Source organism: Bacillus rossius, chromosome 2, assembly GCF_032445375.1.
Source record: "Bacillus rossius redtenbacheri isolate Brsri chromosome 2, Brsri_v3, whole genome shotgun sequence".
Lineage (NCBI taxonomy): Eukaryota > Metazoa > Arthropoda > Insecta > Phasmatodea > Bacillidae > Bacillus > Bacillus rossius.
Window position 1 is genome coordinate 93234028 of NC_086331.1, and position 15679 is coordinate 93249706.

A 15679-nucleotide genomic window follows, 5' to 3' on the forward strand; every position below is an offset into this window, starting at 1 on the left:
CTTGAATCACAGCATAAAATTCTCTTTCACATCAATAGATAAAAAAAATTAAAATAATAAATAGCAAAGAATAATTTTGGTGTTTATGGTTTATATAAGTGAAATAAGGCATGGTTAACTCACAAACCGGATAACCTGCTCCCGAATAATCAGAAGTCTACTGTGTTTAATTTAAAAAAATGCAATACTTTCTCATGAACAGTTCATTTACAGGACATCTACACTGTGTACACGTTAGGCCATTAGAAAAACGGGTAATGCCATGGCCGGTATTTTTGCTTATGTTGTTAATATTCTTTATTTGTTTCTGTATGTGATTAATGTCAGCATTTAATGAATACGGTTTTGAATAACAATTTTAACTATTAAAATTGACAAATATAAAAATGAAGAATACTCAGCTATACAAAGTACAGTATTCTCTACCAAATGTAAACACTCTTTTTCTGTGTATATACATTTATACATAATTTGTTAGTGTGTTGTATAATTGCTCACACCCTGCCCTTAATCTTAAAGTGCATTTACCACTTCTGCATGTGTGTGTGCACGAGTAGTTGTTAAAACAGTGTACCAGACACCCAGAGGGTTGGCAGCAGTGCATGTTTAAGAGCAGCGGCTTCAGTAGTAACATCTTATGTACATTTCGTTTAAGCTTTCTTTTTGATTATAATAATATTACCTTATGTTCTTGTAATAACCTTTTAGTTGTTGCTTACTTATTGTTTTATAATTCTATTAATGAGTTCATTCTTATGTAATATCATGTTTAATTTTGGTATTTTTATGTAGTAATTGACTATTGAGTTATATTTCAGTATGGGTTACACTCATAACTAACAAATGAGATTAACTTTATAGTGTACACACTTCATTCATCACAAGGTAGCGTGTGCGAGGTAGAAGTAGTGTGATATGCCTTAAAGAGACTCTTATACATGAGGTTTAACTATATCATGTATGTTTTCACTTTCAGATAGGCTTTCACTCTGTACTAATGAGATGCCACAAGGGTTACATTATGCCCTGAGGTAGAGTATCCCACTGAGTCTTTTTTCTTGTTTATTTCGTGATAGGGCACTCACATTAATTCTCACTTAAAACATATTGTTACGAACGTTAGCAAGGCCACGTCACGTGCAGGTGCAGAGCTAGCTGGACTGCATCACATGCCGCCGTAACATGAGATGTGCTGTGCGCACCTGGGTTGCCACTTTCTCTCCCTCCAGCCCTCCGCTTCCCCCGTGCGGCACTGTTAGTTTGACATCCGAAACCTGCCAGCTGCGGAGTTACGCAAGCCGCCGACACGTGTTTTCGAGAGATTTCTGCCGTCGGGACGGCTCGCGATGACGCGACTGGCCCCGGCCGTTCTCGTGAGTTCTGGAATTGCGCCGGGGCCTATATATATGCCTGAGGACGTCAGGGGAGTGGAGTCAGTTTGGAGTGTTCAGTCGGGAGTTCTCCCGCGGCGGAGTTTCCGGGCGATAGTGCTGCGGGTGCGGCAGAGTGGCGAAGTCCTTGGACGAAGGTTCCAGGTCAGGGAGTGAGTGAGTGAGTTCAGTGGAGTCGGGAGTTTTCCCGCGGCGGAGTTTCCGGGTGATAGGGTTGCGGGCGCGGCAGAGTCCCGCGGCGGAGACCCACGAGGTGTGCTGCGGCGAGAGTTGCGCCAGAGGTGCGGCCTAGCGAGGCGTGTGGAACGAGTGACTGGGGAATAAACCTTTCTTTAAGTGTAATTATTTGCTATTTTAGAAGATTTTTGTAAGTAACATAATTAGTGGCAATAAATAAAACTGTGTAGTGTAATAAAATCTTTAATTGGGCTATCCTTTACGAACACGCGGTAAATCGTAACAATATGAATTCTTGCTGGTCTTCATTGTCGATTGTACTTAATTTACCATAAACATTCAGTTGCTACTGTGCTTTCACCGCAGTCTGTTTTTTTTTGTAGATGTGTGTGTCGAGTGTGTAAGACTTGTGAACAACTTCAGATTTCACAATAGTTTAAATTTTGACTTTTCTGGGATTGAAATGCTCTCTTATTAAAAAATACAGTTATTGTAAGTCTCACAATGATAGCAAAAACAGTGTATTAATGGACTTTGCAGGCGAGTGCAGGCCGGTCAGCCACAAAGACACTGCGGTATGTAATAAAAAAACCTGTTTTCTTCAAGGAAAATTACTTTATGTGTGCGGCCTATACTAAGTCAAGTTAATCTATGAAGAAGACGTGGATTCATCTAGCAACAGATCTAAAGAAATAATATAGCCTAAAATGCAGGATAAATACTCTCAGGAAGAAATCACGTGGTAGGTAAAAAATTACATTACAAAATTGAATGTTTAATCCACTTTAAAGAAAATTTATTTAATACTAAATAATATATATAGGCTATGTGTATGCATGTTATATACATGTATATAAGTTTTTTTTGTACTTTTATGTGTGTGTTAACTAGCTGTAATATTATAGTATTTTGTGTCTTTGAATAGTGTCAGACAGTTGACATCCCCAGACTGTTTTGCTGGCATCCAAAATCAACAATAAATAAAATGAAAAGTCTGAAATATTGAAACTAATCAAAAGTTAGCATAAGATAATTATAGTTTAAAACTAGAGAAAATTTGATTTAAATTGCACATGCCATCTAGAACCCTTTAATTGATTAGATACCAACACAATCTTTGAAATTAAGTGCCAGCATGGACCTTAAAATTTATTTTATGCTTTTCTTGAAACAACAGACCATCTGGTTATAGCTAAAAAAAAATACAACTTTTCTCCTGCACATTAACATTACATTGTTAAACAAAGGCTTCGCTTCATTCTTGGGCTGACTGCAACATCTTAATGGTGGTAAACATAGCTGTAAAACTTCTGATACATAAGTAAGAGAAACTGCTTATTCAATTCACTTTCTTTAACACAGTAAATGATTAGATGTTGGCTCTTAAAAAAATTGCTAAAATTATTTGCATAATATGATTTAAAATGTAATGGTTATAAAATGTGAACACATTGACAGTAATAATACTTACCACCACACACATTCACATCACTTTCCATTGGCTGGCAAGAAGGTACATCATTTTTTGCTTGGGGTGTAGGTGTTGCACCGTTAGTGGAGGCATTAATCGGTTCTGGATACTGAGTACCGGTGTCTTGAGTTTTCTTAACAGGCTCAGTTCTAGCTAAATGTTGTGTCACTGGAATAACAAAACAAAATTTATTTGAAATTATTTTGAGCAGCAAAACAGTAACTTAATGATTACATCAAAGTTGTGTTTCTGACAGGCATATTTTCCTCGATAGTTCTATTTATGCTGTATGTGGTCCAGGTCTCTGGTGGCCTATTTTCGTCCCTTACTGTTTTGTGATTTGTATTCTGGTATATTTTCATATTGGTAATCTATATTCAGTGATAAATTTGTACGTACATTTGACGTGACAACGTCTAATAAATCTATGAACGCCTGCTGCACGCACGAAAAAGTGTCTCATAACGCACATTGTCCCACTACGATGTGTCCCGTTACGCTCATTGTACGCTTGCGCTGCATCTCTCTTCCACTCGATTGGAACAACCATCGATTTGACTTTTCAATCATGTTTTCTTCGATTGAATTATTAATATTATGTAATTTAACGATCGTCCACCGATTTTCAGCACAATCGGTACGGTTATTTAAAAGTAATGCTGAATTTTCAAATACGTTTTTGTACGAACAATGGTGTTTTAAAGTTACACATAATAATTCAAATTACACCCGGGATCTTTTGCACAATGTTTTAAAAAATATTGTAACACATTATAAATAAGTTTGGTGTATTTGGGATGTGTATTTGTTATAAAATCGTATTATAAAAACAAAATAATATTATTCCCCTACGGTGCTGCCATCTACGGTGACGGACGCGAACTGAACGAATCGGGCTATCTATCCGCTTCCGCGGCAACCAGGCACTCGTTAATACATATTTTCCTTTGTTTATCGCGAGGGGCATTATTATTAATGAATTATAAATAAAATTTTGTGCCCGGGCCACAATTGCATATCATTTTGAGCACTGGAAGACATAAAAACGTAAAATATTCAGGACGAATTTAAATCTCGGCCCCAGCGCACCACGAGCGTCTGGGTAGGAGATTAAAGCCGAAATTCTTTCTTAAACTTACTAATACTTATTTTATTAACTGCAAGGGAATTTTTATTAAATTCTACGTTTAATTTCACGACGAACAAACTTCGTCGTTAAATGTGTAATTGCGAAAAAGCGTAAAACATTCTCGACGATCTTGAAGTTAAATAGCAAACATGTATACAAGTTATAGTTAAAATAATCTCTTCATTAAAGTAATAAACATACTTGAATTAATGAGTGCTAATAAAAGTAAATTTATCAATTAAATTGTAGAATTCATTTCACTCCTTCTTTGTATCCATACAAAATAGTGATAATTCAATAAAAGTGATTCAATTTTATTTATAAAAGTATGCAATCATTTCATCAATGTTTTGTTATGACGTCACATTAAACTATCGTCCGTAAACCGACTTTACAGACAACCAATTTTTTTAAATTTATGATCTTGTGTTCTAATTAATTTGAGATTGTGTACTAATGTAAAGCATCTTGGATATCCTTTTTCCATATTTAGTACAAGGAAAGGAACAATGCATGCCGCACCTTATTTGTTTAAGTTTATTGTGCAGTTTGTCGGGAAAAGGTAATGCATATTCGTATGTGCAAGAACTGGGGAGTAAAAACTTCTCTTGTCTTTAACACAAAATAAATTTTACAATGGTTTTTATTTTGACAGACTGCTAACATATGTGTTTATATTAAATATATTTATTTTATGTGACTATTGATTTATATGCTATCTTTTGCCTCTATCATGATCACATTCAAACTCAGTTGAAAATACATTTGTTCCACCGTTTAGTCAGCCATATGGCTGTGTTGGCACGAAGGTTAAGCAGTTAGCCTGGAGGGCTGAACTGGGGCAGAAACCTCTGCAGCTATGCCATCGTTTTATGCAGTTGCGGGATGGTTAATAGCATTAGTAATTGTTGCATCCGGACATAGTTTCCGTTATTGTCATTATTATGTTTGTAACTTTATCTGCCTCATGTAACAATAATGTTAAATTATAGTTGCAGACCATCTGCCTAGTCATTTAATATTCATTTTAATTGCTGTAGATCCAATATTTGTGTGTATTTAGGCTGACTAAGCCATGCTCAGTTGTGTGCAAATATCTACTTGTCTTTTCCAATGCTAATTTTCACATGTAATATTTTTTGTGTGTGCCATCCACTTTGGCATTTAGTACCATGGACAGCTTTCATTTAGTACACTGTGTTAGACCTCTCCTCATGTGTCCCTGCAGTGCATTTCACGATTTTGTGCAGTATCACGCTGCTGCGCAGTCTGCATCAGACATAAACACATAAAAGACCACCCAGCTATTATTTAGTCTCCTGTTATCTCAATAAATGGTTTTGAACTGAGTGTGTGCATACTATTCTTTTGTGTTTTTCTCTGCCATTGGATAGTCAGCTTTTACAGATATTTTAAGCACATTCTTTGTCTCCTTACGCTATGTGGTGTTGTAATGACCCTTCATATCTCTCCTACTCTGCCATGAGTATGTACACTGCCCCACATCTATCACGTAAACTGGTGCCTGGCACCATTTTCCCTCTTTCCCAAGGTTCAGCATTCCACCAATACACCTCCACAAATCATTTCTCTCACTGCATCATTCTCCACACTCCACTGTAGCATCCATCAGGTGGCAAACATAGCATGTTAATTTAAGGGTACATAATGAGTATTTAACATTTATGTATGTATAAAATTTGGCTTAAAATCTTTGGACCACAAGATCATTAGAGAATATAATATACAACAACCTAGAAAAGGGTTATTGGGAAATAAATTGGCTGTGGCCTATAGTAGTTAGGAACCATATCAGCATTAGCCTGGAGTGATTTCAAGAAACCACAGAAAATGGAAATCAGGATGACCAGACTAAAATTCCAACCCAGACCCTTTGGAATGAGAAGTCAATGTTATACCATTGTGCCAGCTTGCTCCATGACATTCACATTGCCTTTTGTTAGTAAGGGCGCGGTTACACGGGAGTCTGAACTACTTCAGGTGAACATGTTCAGCTGTTGAGTGCGGTTACACACAGTCTGAACATGTTTCGTTCGAGGCCATTTCTCATTTAACTTAAACAGGTTGGCAAAGTAGTTCAGATCGACATATCTTCTACATTAGCCTCTGATTGGCTGGTTAGAATATAAACAGTCTTTTGCAGAAATTCTAGATGGAAAGTGTTTCTGGCACAAGTTCGAGTAATATTTTACCGAATGCAACAAAAAAACCAACAGATAATTATACATATTTTTTAATTTATCGTGACCTTAATTTTCTTAAAACTGAGATAGGTACTCTCGCTCAGAAAATAATAAAAAATAAGTTTAAAAATTTTACTGTGCATGTTCGAATTCCCGATTTGTAAAAAAATATTGAGCAATATGTAAACACATTTCATTTCTGCTGATAATGCTGTATAAACAAGTGAGAAAATCCCGCGTTTTCTGGATGCAATTAAAAAATAGAGATCAACAACACAGTCATTCGTTGACAGTAGACAATCGGTTTTAGAGCTAAACACACTTTTCAGCAACTACCGTGTAACCGCACACTTTCGCGTTTGTAAACGTGTTTACTTAAACATGTTCACCTGAAGTAGTTCAGGGTCCCGTGTAACCGCGCCCTAAGTTGAAAAAACCAATGGGGTATTTTACTTACACAATGTATCGTCCCAAAAAGTTACTCGGCATTTACGTCTCCTGGTATTCCTGTTTGAAGACATGGTTTGGTGATGTAATTGATGTAATTCAGGAGATGTGCTGCTTCAATATGCACCAATAAAACACAAACTGCAACCAGAAAAATTTCATTCAGGCACACATGTTTTCAAAACTGATTAACCCACCATCACATCATTAACTGTTGTTCAAGGGCGTAGAATAAAACATTGTTATTGTTATTAATCAGTAACATAGTTAAATAGAGCTATAAATGGAACATAATATTTTACTTGATATTTTAAGACTTGATGATCTATGACCAGCCTCATGACTGTAAAATGTAACATTTCTCTAATTATTACTAATGCCGTCTTAAAGTTAAAATTATTTCTTCACTGCTAAAATTATTTCTGTACTGTTAAAATTATACCAAAATTCTTATTTAAAATATAGTCAAATTGATGCTTATGTTAAAGTAGGAAATGTAAAAGATTTTTGGTTTCAGTGACCTCTAGGAAGGAATCCACAGTCCTATGCATACTTGGACAAATGTCAGCTGTTCATTGTCTGCTGACTTGCAAGACATCTTAACTGCGCTGCCTGTGATTCAGTACCTTGAGGGTTTCTCATAAGCACCGAGTCCTCCACATAAATGGTTTGCCAATAGCAGGAGTAGAGATGTTAGTTTTCTGGAAAAGTATTTTCAGGAAAATTTTCTGGAAAACCGGAAAATTTTTCAACAAGTTACACTTCCACAAAACGAACAAAAAAATTTATAAACTTTTTATATAAAGAAACCAAATGAAATCTGCACTTAGTCTTTCTTTACTATGTTTTGGTCCAGTTATAGCCCAGGCATTTTAGGGGAAATATCGAGCAAACCTAAAAAAAAATAATGTTGTTTTGAAATTTGGCACAGACATTCCTTTGGCTATAAAAAATTGATCCTAAAAAGTCCCCATCTTTCAGATGCCGGCTTCATACTTTTTTAAGGCAATAAGGGCGTAAGTGCCTAAATATGCACATCATGACTGTTGCGCGAAAAATATTCATTCAGTTCTATCGTAACTTGTATAAGATGTGAAGTAAAAGGCACTTATTTATTTAACATCCATTATTGTTTCATAATACATAGCAAAAAAATGAAACCTGATTTAAAATCAATTAATGGAAGTACACACATCCTTGCGATGTTGACTGCGAGGTCAGAAGAAGATGCACACATTGAAATTGTCCATCCACCCTCAAGCAAGACAACAGGAAAGATTTACAGTATATCAGCTATTCAGCAGGACATTGGTGAAATGAAAAACTATATTTTGTTTTGTAATGCTATGACCGGATCAGATACAACCAGTGCTTTCTTCGGTAAGGGAAAGAAGCAAGCATGGAACATCATCAAGAACAATGTTTCCATTCGGAGAACAGTACATATTTTTACATGTCCAAATGCGGACAAGAAGATCGTTATTGCAGCTGGAGAAAAGTTTGCAATTTCAATGTATCAGGGACATGATAACTATTTCACTTTGGATGAAATGAGAGTATATATGTATACCTGCAAGATAGCAAAGATGCCTGTTAGTGCTTCTTTCCAGCTAGCCTCTCTTCCACCAACCAGTGCCGCATGTGAACAGCATTCTCTTCGGGTTTACCTACAGGTGCAAGAGTGGCTGGGCCATTCATTAGATCCTGTTGAGTGGGGATGGAAAAAAGGTGAGTGGCACACTTGTTCCTATAACAACATCCCTTCCTCCAGCTCCAGAACAGCTCCTGAATTTGATATCATGTAACTGTAAAAATGAATGCAGCTACAAATGCGAGTGTGTGCGGGCTGGACTGCAGTGTGGTATTATGTGTGCCAAATGTTATGGGGCAACATGCACTAATGTTGTTATCAATGATGGTTCTGATGAAGAGGACCTTTAATGGACTAGTTAATTTTTTTATTTTGTACTTCCATTAATTGATTTTAGATCAGGTTTCATTTTTTTTTTTTGCTCTGTATTATGCAACAATAATGGATGTTAAATAAATAAGTGCCTTTTACTTCACATCTTATGCAAGTTACGATACAACTGAATGAATATTTTTCGCGCAACAGTCGTGATGTGCATATTTCGGCACTTACGCCCTTATTGCCTTAAAAAAGTATGAAGCCGGCATCTGAGAGATGGGGACTTTTTAGAATCAATTTTCAACACCCAAAGAAACGTCTGTGCCAAATTTAAAACCTACATTATTTTTATTTCTGGTAAAATGCTATAGTCAATATTAACCTAAATTGCTCAAAAACCCATTGTTGTGCAGTAGTTCCTTGTAATCCTTAATATGTCAGTCAATTATTATCGCATACACATGTTTGACACACCAATTTAAAGCTAATAAAATAACGGAAAACTTTTATAAAGGTATATTTTGCATATCAGTGGTGGATTTGATGTAACTGGTGATTGTACAGAGCAGTGATACATTTTATTTCCATTAGTTGACTATAAATTAGGTTATAAGATAATTTTTGCGGTGTATAAAGTATTAAAAACGAATGATTAAGGACTAAGGGCCCTTAACTTTAATATTATGACCAAATTTTATATATTAGAATGAATATTTTTCGCGCAACAGTTGTGATATGCATATTTCGGCACTTACGCCCTTATTGCCTTAAAAAAGTATGAAGCCGGCATCTGAGAGATGGGGACTTTTTAGGATCAATTTTTAACACCCAAAGGAACATCTGTGCCAAATTTCAAAACTACATTATTTTTTTCCAGGTAAAACACTAAAATTCCTGGGTGGCCAGGTGTTCTCGTAGCAGTTGCAGCCCAGTTTTCTAAGTTGACGGATGTGTTTGAGCATGCTCTTTGGTCTTTATGTATAACACTGTTGATTTTCATCATTAGTATTGTGTATTAATCATTATTAATTCTTTATTGTTTGATCAACTTGATTTTCCAGGGTTTCGACTACCCCATAATGATGATATTACTTTGGAACTAGCAAAATATGTCCACATCAATGTGTTGAAGTCATCATCTAAAGAAAGGTTTCTTAAGCAGCAAGAAATCAAGAAAAACCTTTGATAGAAGTTTTTAAAATGGTTGCTTCTAATATGAATAAGTTAATTAGTACTGTGAAATACATTTATGCAAATAGTAGATGACCTTAAAAGTGAGAATATGGTATCAAAAACATTACTTATGGATTCAAGAACTGAAACAGCCTAGACTAAGCAAGCGCTTCTCAAAATCAAACAAAGGTTGTATACCAAGAATGATAAAAAAAAAATTTATAGTCAAGTGCTCAAAACATATTCTAATAGCAAGAAAGCAGACCGCATTTAAAATCCAGGCGTCGCTGGTAACAACAGTCCAACCAATTACCCACTTCTGTCTTAGTGAGAATTGCATGACGTCATGAGTTTGAACATCAACAAGCAGCGTGTTGACAATGAAGACTTCACCATGGTGCAACATGTGCGTAAGTCCAACTCTGATACAGCACGAGAACATGGTTCTACTGTATTGTAATCAGGGTTGGAAAAAACCAGATTTTTTTATTACATTATTTATATTGGTTCTCATCACATTCAAACTAAATATATCTTAATTCAAGTTGATAATAATTTTATACCCAATTCATAACTAACTGCAACTAAAACATACTCATATTCCATTTTAAGACCATCCAAATGCCTCACATGTAAATTTTATGAAATCAATATACCCAATTATGTTTCTATTGCATAAGCTTTTGTCAAATATACTGTTAAAATACTAATAGAAAAAAATGGGTGCGTGTACTTATGTACGCGCGTGAGAAGTTAAATTTCTTTGGCATCATTAAAAATATAGTTTTTAATTGCATGCAAATAATTAATTACAGTAAAATAATAAAAGGGCTGGAAAAAGATAGTCAACACAGTCAATAAAGTTCAGTTTAAATTTAAAAAATTAAATAAATAAAATTTAGAGAATAATAAATATATATGACATAATTTGTACTAAATATTATAAGATTTTCATTTTAAATATTTATTATTGATTATTTAATACTTTAAAATAAAATAAATAAATTTAATAATAAATTCAAAAACTTAAGTTTATTCATTTTTTTTAATATTTATTATTTTCTTAATTTAATATTCACTTTTCATTTTTATCAAAAAGTTTTCATTAAATTTGTTCATATTTATTTTTATAAATATTTATTATTTATTCAATTTAATAATAAATATTAAAAATTAATATTTCAATTTGATGTTCAATTTTAATTTTTATCACAAATTTTTTTATTAAATGTTTTATTAAATTTATTTATTTATTTTGTAAATATTAAATAATAATATTTTAATTTATATCAATAAATAATACATACGGATAGTTAACATCAATTATATTGGAGCGCTTGAAAAAGTATAAAGGCACAATTTTTTTAACTAATATTTACGAATAGTAAATAATATTAATCAAAATATTCAATTTAAATCACTACTGAATATAATTTATTAGCACATAATATGTTATATATTATATAATTTGCAATTGTATGAAACTAAAACACGTGTTGTGAATGTAGAAACTAGAAACATGTGGATAAATATTATAAATATGAAAACAGTGATCAGAGGCGACGAGCGTGGCAACATGCGCGACTAATAGAGGTTCTATTTCTATTTTGTTGGTAGCTTTTTTTCGAGACTTAATGAGCACGCATCTTAAAATTTCACTCTCATCATATTTTCATAACGTGCCTAACGAAGTATAACTTCAAAAAAAGTAAAAAAAAAAAAAAAAAACCTACCGCCGAGTTTTGAACCACGGCCCTTCAGCATATTGACCGCGCAGTATAACCATTGCTCTGACAGAAGGTTAGGAGGAAAATGTGTATTATATTTGATGTAATACCAAAATGTGGTTTTTTTACACCTTGGAATTTACTCTTTACTATGACTATTTTAGTTTACCAAAATAAATTCCATGGTAATTTCACTATCATAAAGTTTCATTTGACACACCAATACGTTTGGTATGTCCCCTAATGTGGGTTTATGTTCATACACGTGGGTCCGCCATCTTCCTGTGAAAATGTCGTCACAGCTTCAACCTGTTAATTTTGTGTTACAGTGATGCGCGCGCATCTTAAAATTTCACTCTCATCATTTTTTCATAACGCGCCTAAAGAAGTATAACTTCAAAAATTGGTGACAGTACTACAATTTTTACAACAGAATAAACTCATCAAACCTAGAAGCCATAAAAGCTAAATAAAAATAAAGCATTCATTTCCCTTCAATCTTTTGGATTATCAGTTACTAAAATCAAAATATCAAGATTAACCAGTTAAAACAATATTATGTTAGTTCTTTCCTGTTTGTATTGCAGGTCACATCACATCACAGCACATATCTGTTGATTGTGTTTGTTGAATGCTTTGAAAAGAAATACAAGTTTGGATGCTTTCTCTATGCCTAACTTATTACGTTCTTGTGAATGCACAAATTTATATTATGAGAAGACTCTCTCTTCACTTGCTGAATTAGCTGTGCTGTAAGTAACTGTTGAACAGAAAAAAAAACTTTTATCATTAAATTTCTCAATGTCATTCTTCTGACTTCTCCACCACTCATAGGTTAACCTGTGATGTTACTTCATCCTCAAAAAGAATTTTAGAAAGGTAAACTTTTTGATTGAAATTTAACAATTAATGGAAGCAGTGAACTCGTTGAGTACCTTGATTTTGCAAACTCAGATGCTATGCATTTTTCTTCTTCAGTCAAATCAACACCAAGTGATTCTTTTCTTTTGGATCCAGCACATAAGCTAAAAAATGAGCAGGTGTAAGTGCTATATGATATTTTTTTTTGGAATTTTTATCCTTTGTGGCCTCCATTTTCATTTCAAGATTTTTCCACACGAACACTGACTCAGAAATAGTGCGTGTATTTTTATTAACTTCATCGAGGGCTTCAAAATAGAAAGTAAGTCCTCTACATTCCGTTTCAAAACCATGTTAGAAATTTGGTTTTATACTACTATATCAATAGTGTCATGATGTTCCTCACAAGTTTGTAACAGAGTTCCCCAACCTTTGCGGTATGTCTCAAAACAATCTACCATTGTATTCCAGTGCACTTCATTTGGGAGGATTAATTTTTGAACATCGTATTGTCTGACCATGCATTAGCAAAGTGGTTGTTTCGGAAATATTTTATGATGTGTAAAACTTGTTCTTTCACACTAGGAATGTTCAAGTAGTTTGCTAACAAGTTTAACAAGTGAGCTGAACATCCGTAAGTGATGATATTCAAATCTTCTTCATCTTCCAAACGTTGGCGCATTTTCGACATGTTAGCAGCATTATCAGTAACAACCGAGCAAACCTTGCACCTGAAGTCCTCCTCACACATTTTTATTTTATGCTGTTCACAGCCACTTCTGTCCGATAACTGGCAGTGTGAGCATGACCAGATGTGTCAATTGTGTTCACTAAATATACATTACCCGATTTAGTCGTAATTGTAGGACATATTATTGGTTCATTATGAACATTTGACCAGTCATCTAACCCAAGACACACACTTTCATTTTCCAGAGTAAGGGAACAAATTTTCTTTTCTTCATAAATTACATCTAGTAACTGACCACTAATTTCTTTTCTATTTGGAGGGGTATAGCCTGGGCGAAGCTGTTGCATAAGTTTCACAAACTGAGGATGTTCAACACTACGAAAGGATGCATTTGTTGCAAATATAAAGCAAGCTACATGCTGATACAAAGACTTTTTCTGCATTGGTGTTGATCAAACTATGTAGGAATCCATTGATATGTTACTTTTAAATTTTTTTCTTTCTGCAAAAGTATATTTTGACCGAGAACCTTCAGTTGCAGATGGTACGATGGATGTATGAGTTTGCTTGTGGAAACTGTAATGCAGTTTGAAAAAGAAATGTTTATCTTATTAATTTAGTTCCAAATTACAAATGTGGAAAAAAAATTAGAAATGAAGACAGTTTACCTCTCTTAATAACTCTAAACCTATTATAGACAACTTAGTTACATGCTTTGCTATTCCAGGTTTTCAGTGCTAACTGCACAAACCTGGGATCACGCAAGGAAATCAAGAATTTAGAATTATGCAGCAAGTGTCGATACTGCACTGTCTTTAATACACCATGACAATATCATCGTTAGAAATAATTTCAGATTATTTAACATTAAAAAAACTTTTTTAGGCCCACAAAATCCTTAATAATCATAAAATATTATTTTAAGCTGTCAAAATAATTAAAATATTATTTTAAGCTGTCAAAATAATTAAAATATTATTTTAAGCTGTCAAAATAATTAAAATATTATTTTAGGCTATCAAAATCATTAATAAAAGTCAAACTGGAAAACAATGCTTGAAATGTAAACACAGTCTAAAGTAAAATAAAATATGAGCAAGCATACTGATATTATTCATAAGTGACTTATTTAAAGATAAGAATAAAAACTTCATATATTCCTAAATGACTTGGTTTCATATTAATTACAATATGCAGCAAATTTAACACAACCTGTTTTCTGTTTAAATCAAAAGATAGTAGTATTACACTTGATTGATCTTAACCTGCATCATATTCATCAACTTGCATAGCTGAAATTTCACATTTAGATAGGTGATTCTGAGAACTTGACCTTCCAGTTCAGTGCCACAGTTTGTACATTTAGCTCTCACACCTTTTCTTAATCCCTTCTTAACTTCTTCAAATGAAAGCCATACAACACCCTGCTTTCTGCCACTCATGTTGAACCAGAAAAGTTAAAACATCAAAGGACTGAAGTCCAGCAAATCTGCACATCAGACTGGGATTTAACCACAGAAAGGGTATTTCCCCACAGTAGAAGGTTTCTTCATAGAATGGGTTTCCCACAGAGAGGGTATTTCATCACAGGAATAGGATTCTGCATAGAATGGGTCTTCCCCACAGAGAGGGTATTTCACCACATGAGGAGGATCCTCCATGATCCTCCATAGAATGGGTGTTTCCCATAGAATGGGAATCTATACTAATATTATAAAGCTGAAGAGTTTGTTTGCTTGTTTGTTTGTTTGTTTGTTTGAACGTGCTAATCTCAGGAACCACTGGTCCGATTTGAAAAATTCTTTCAGTGTTGGATAGTACATTTATCGAGGAAGGCTATAGGCTATATTATATTTTCAATAACATTAGGGATCCGTACTAAAAGTCCAATTTAGAATCAAATGCGTTGGAGGGGGTTAGATACAACATGCAGTACACGTACGAAGTGTCTGTTGACAATGCCGCAGGCGCATAGAAGTTTATTTCCTATTGCCTATTAACATTGTTGCCACACACTAGATGCCTTATCATTCTTAATTTTCCCATACAAGTAAAAAACACCCGTGTGATATTAACAATGAAGCAATCAGTACCCTCATAAGAGTTCAATTAGTATTTAAATACTTTTTATCACTTTAAATCGCAAACGTAAACTATTGTTTTTTTTTTCCTCTCTCTGTGTTTAATTTGTTTTTTTATTGCCCTTTTTTTCAAGTATATATATTTTACAGACTTGAAACTTCACAGTAATGTTCCTTATGTTACGCAGGATTACATTTTCTGAAAATTAGATCCCATGGGTGGTTAAAACCAGGCAACAGTGGGTACTTTGTCTGCATGAGAACAGGATTTTGCATTGTTCATGCCTTCTGCGTCTCCATGGCAACGGGCATCGTGCGGCAGTGGCGTACCCACAAGGAGGGGCATGTATAAAGAGCGGCGCAAGAGTGATCTGCCTGTAGACTGCCCTAGTGAAGTACGGGTACATCAGTTGTACGT

At 34.3% G+C, this 15679-nt stretch overlaps 1 long non-coding RNA gene across 1 annotated transcript in view; it reads left to right on the forward strand.

Moving 5' to 3' along the window:
• The first annotated feature begins 12216 nt into the window (after positions 1-12216).
• The window catches only part of LOC134529472 (uncharacterized), a 28987-nt gene continuing 25524 nt past the window's right edge, over positions 12217-15679 (forward strand). The window contains exon 1 of the long non-coding RNA XR_010074606.1: positions 12217-12380. This is a non-coding gene — a long non-coding RNA (uncharacterized LOC134529472). The remainder of the gene's footprint in view (positions 12381-15679) is intronic.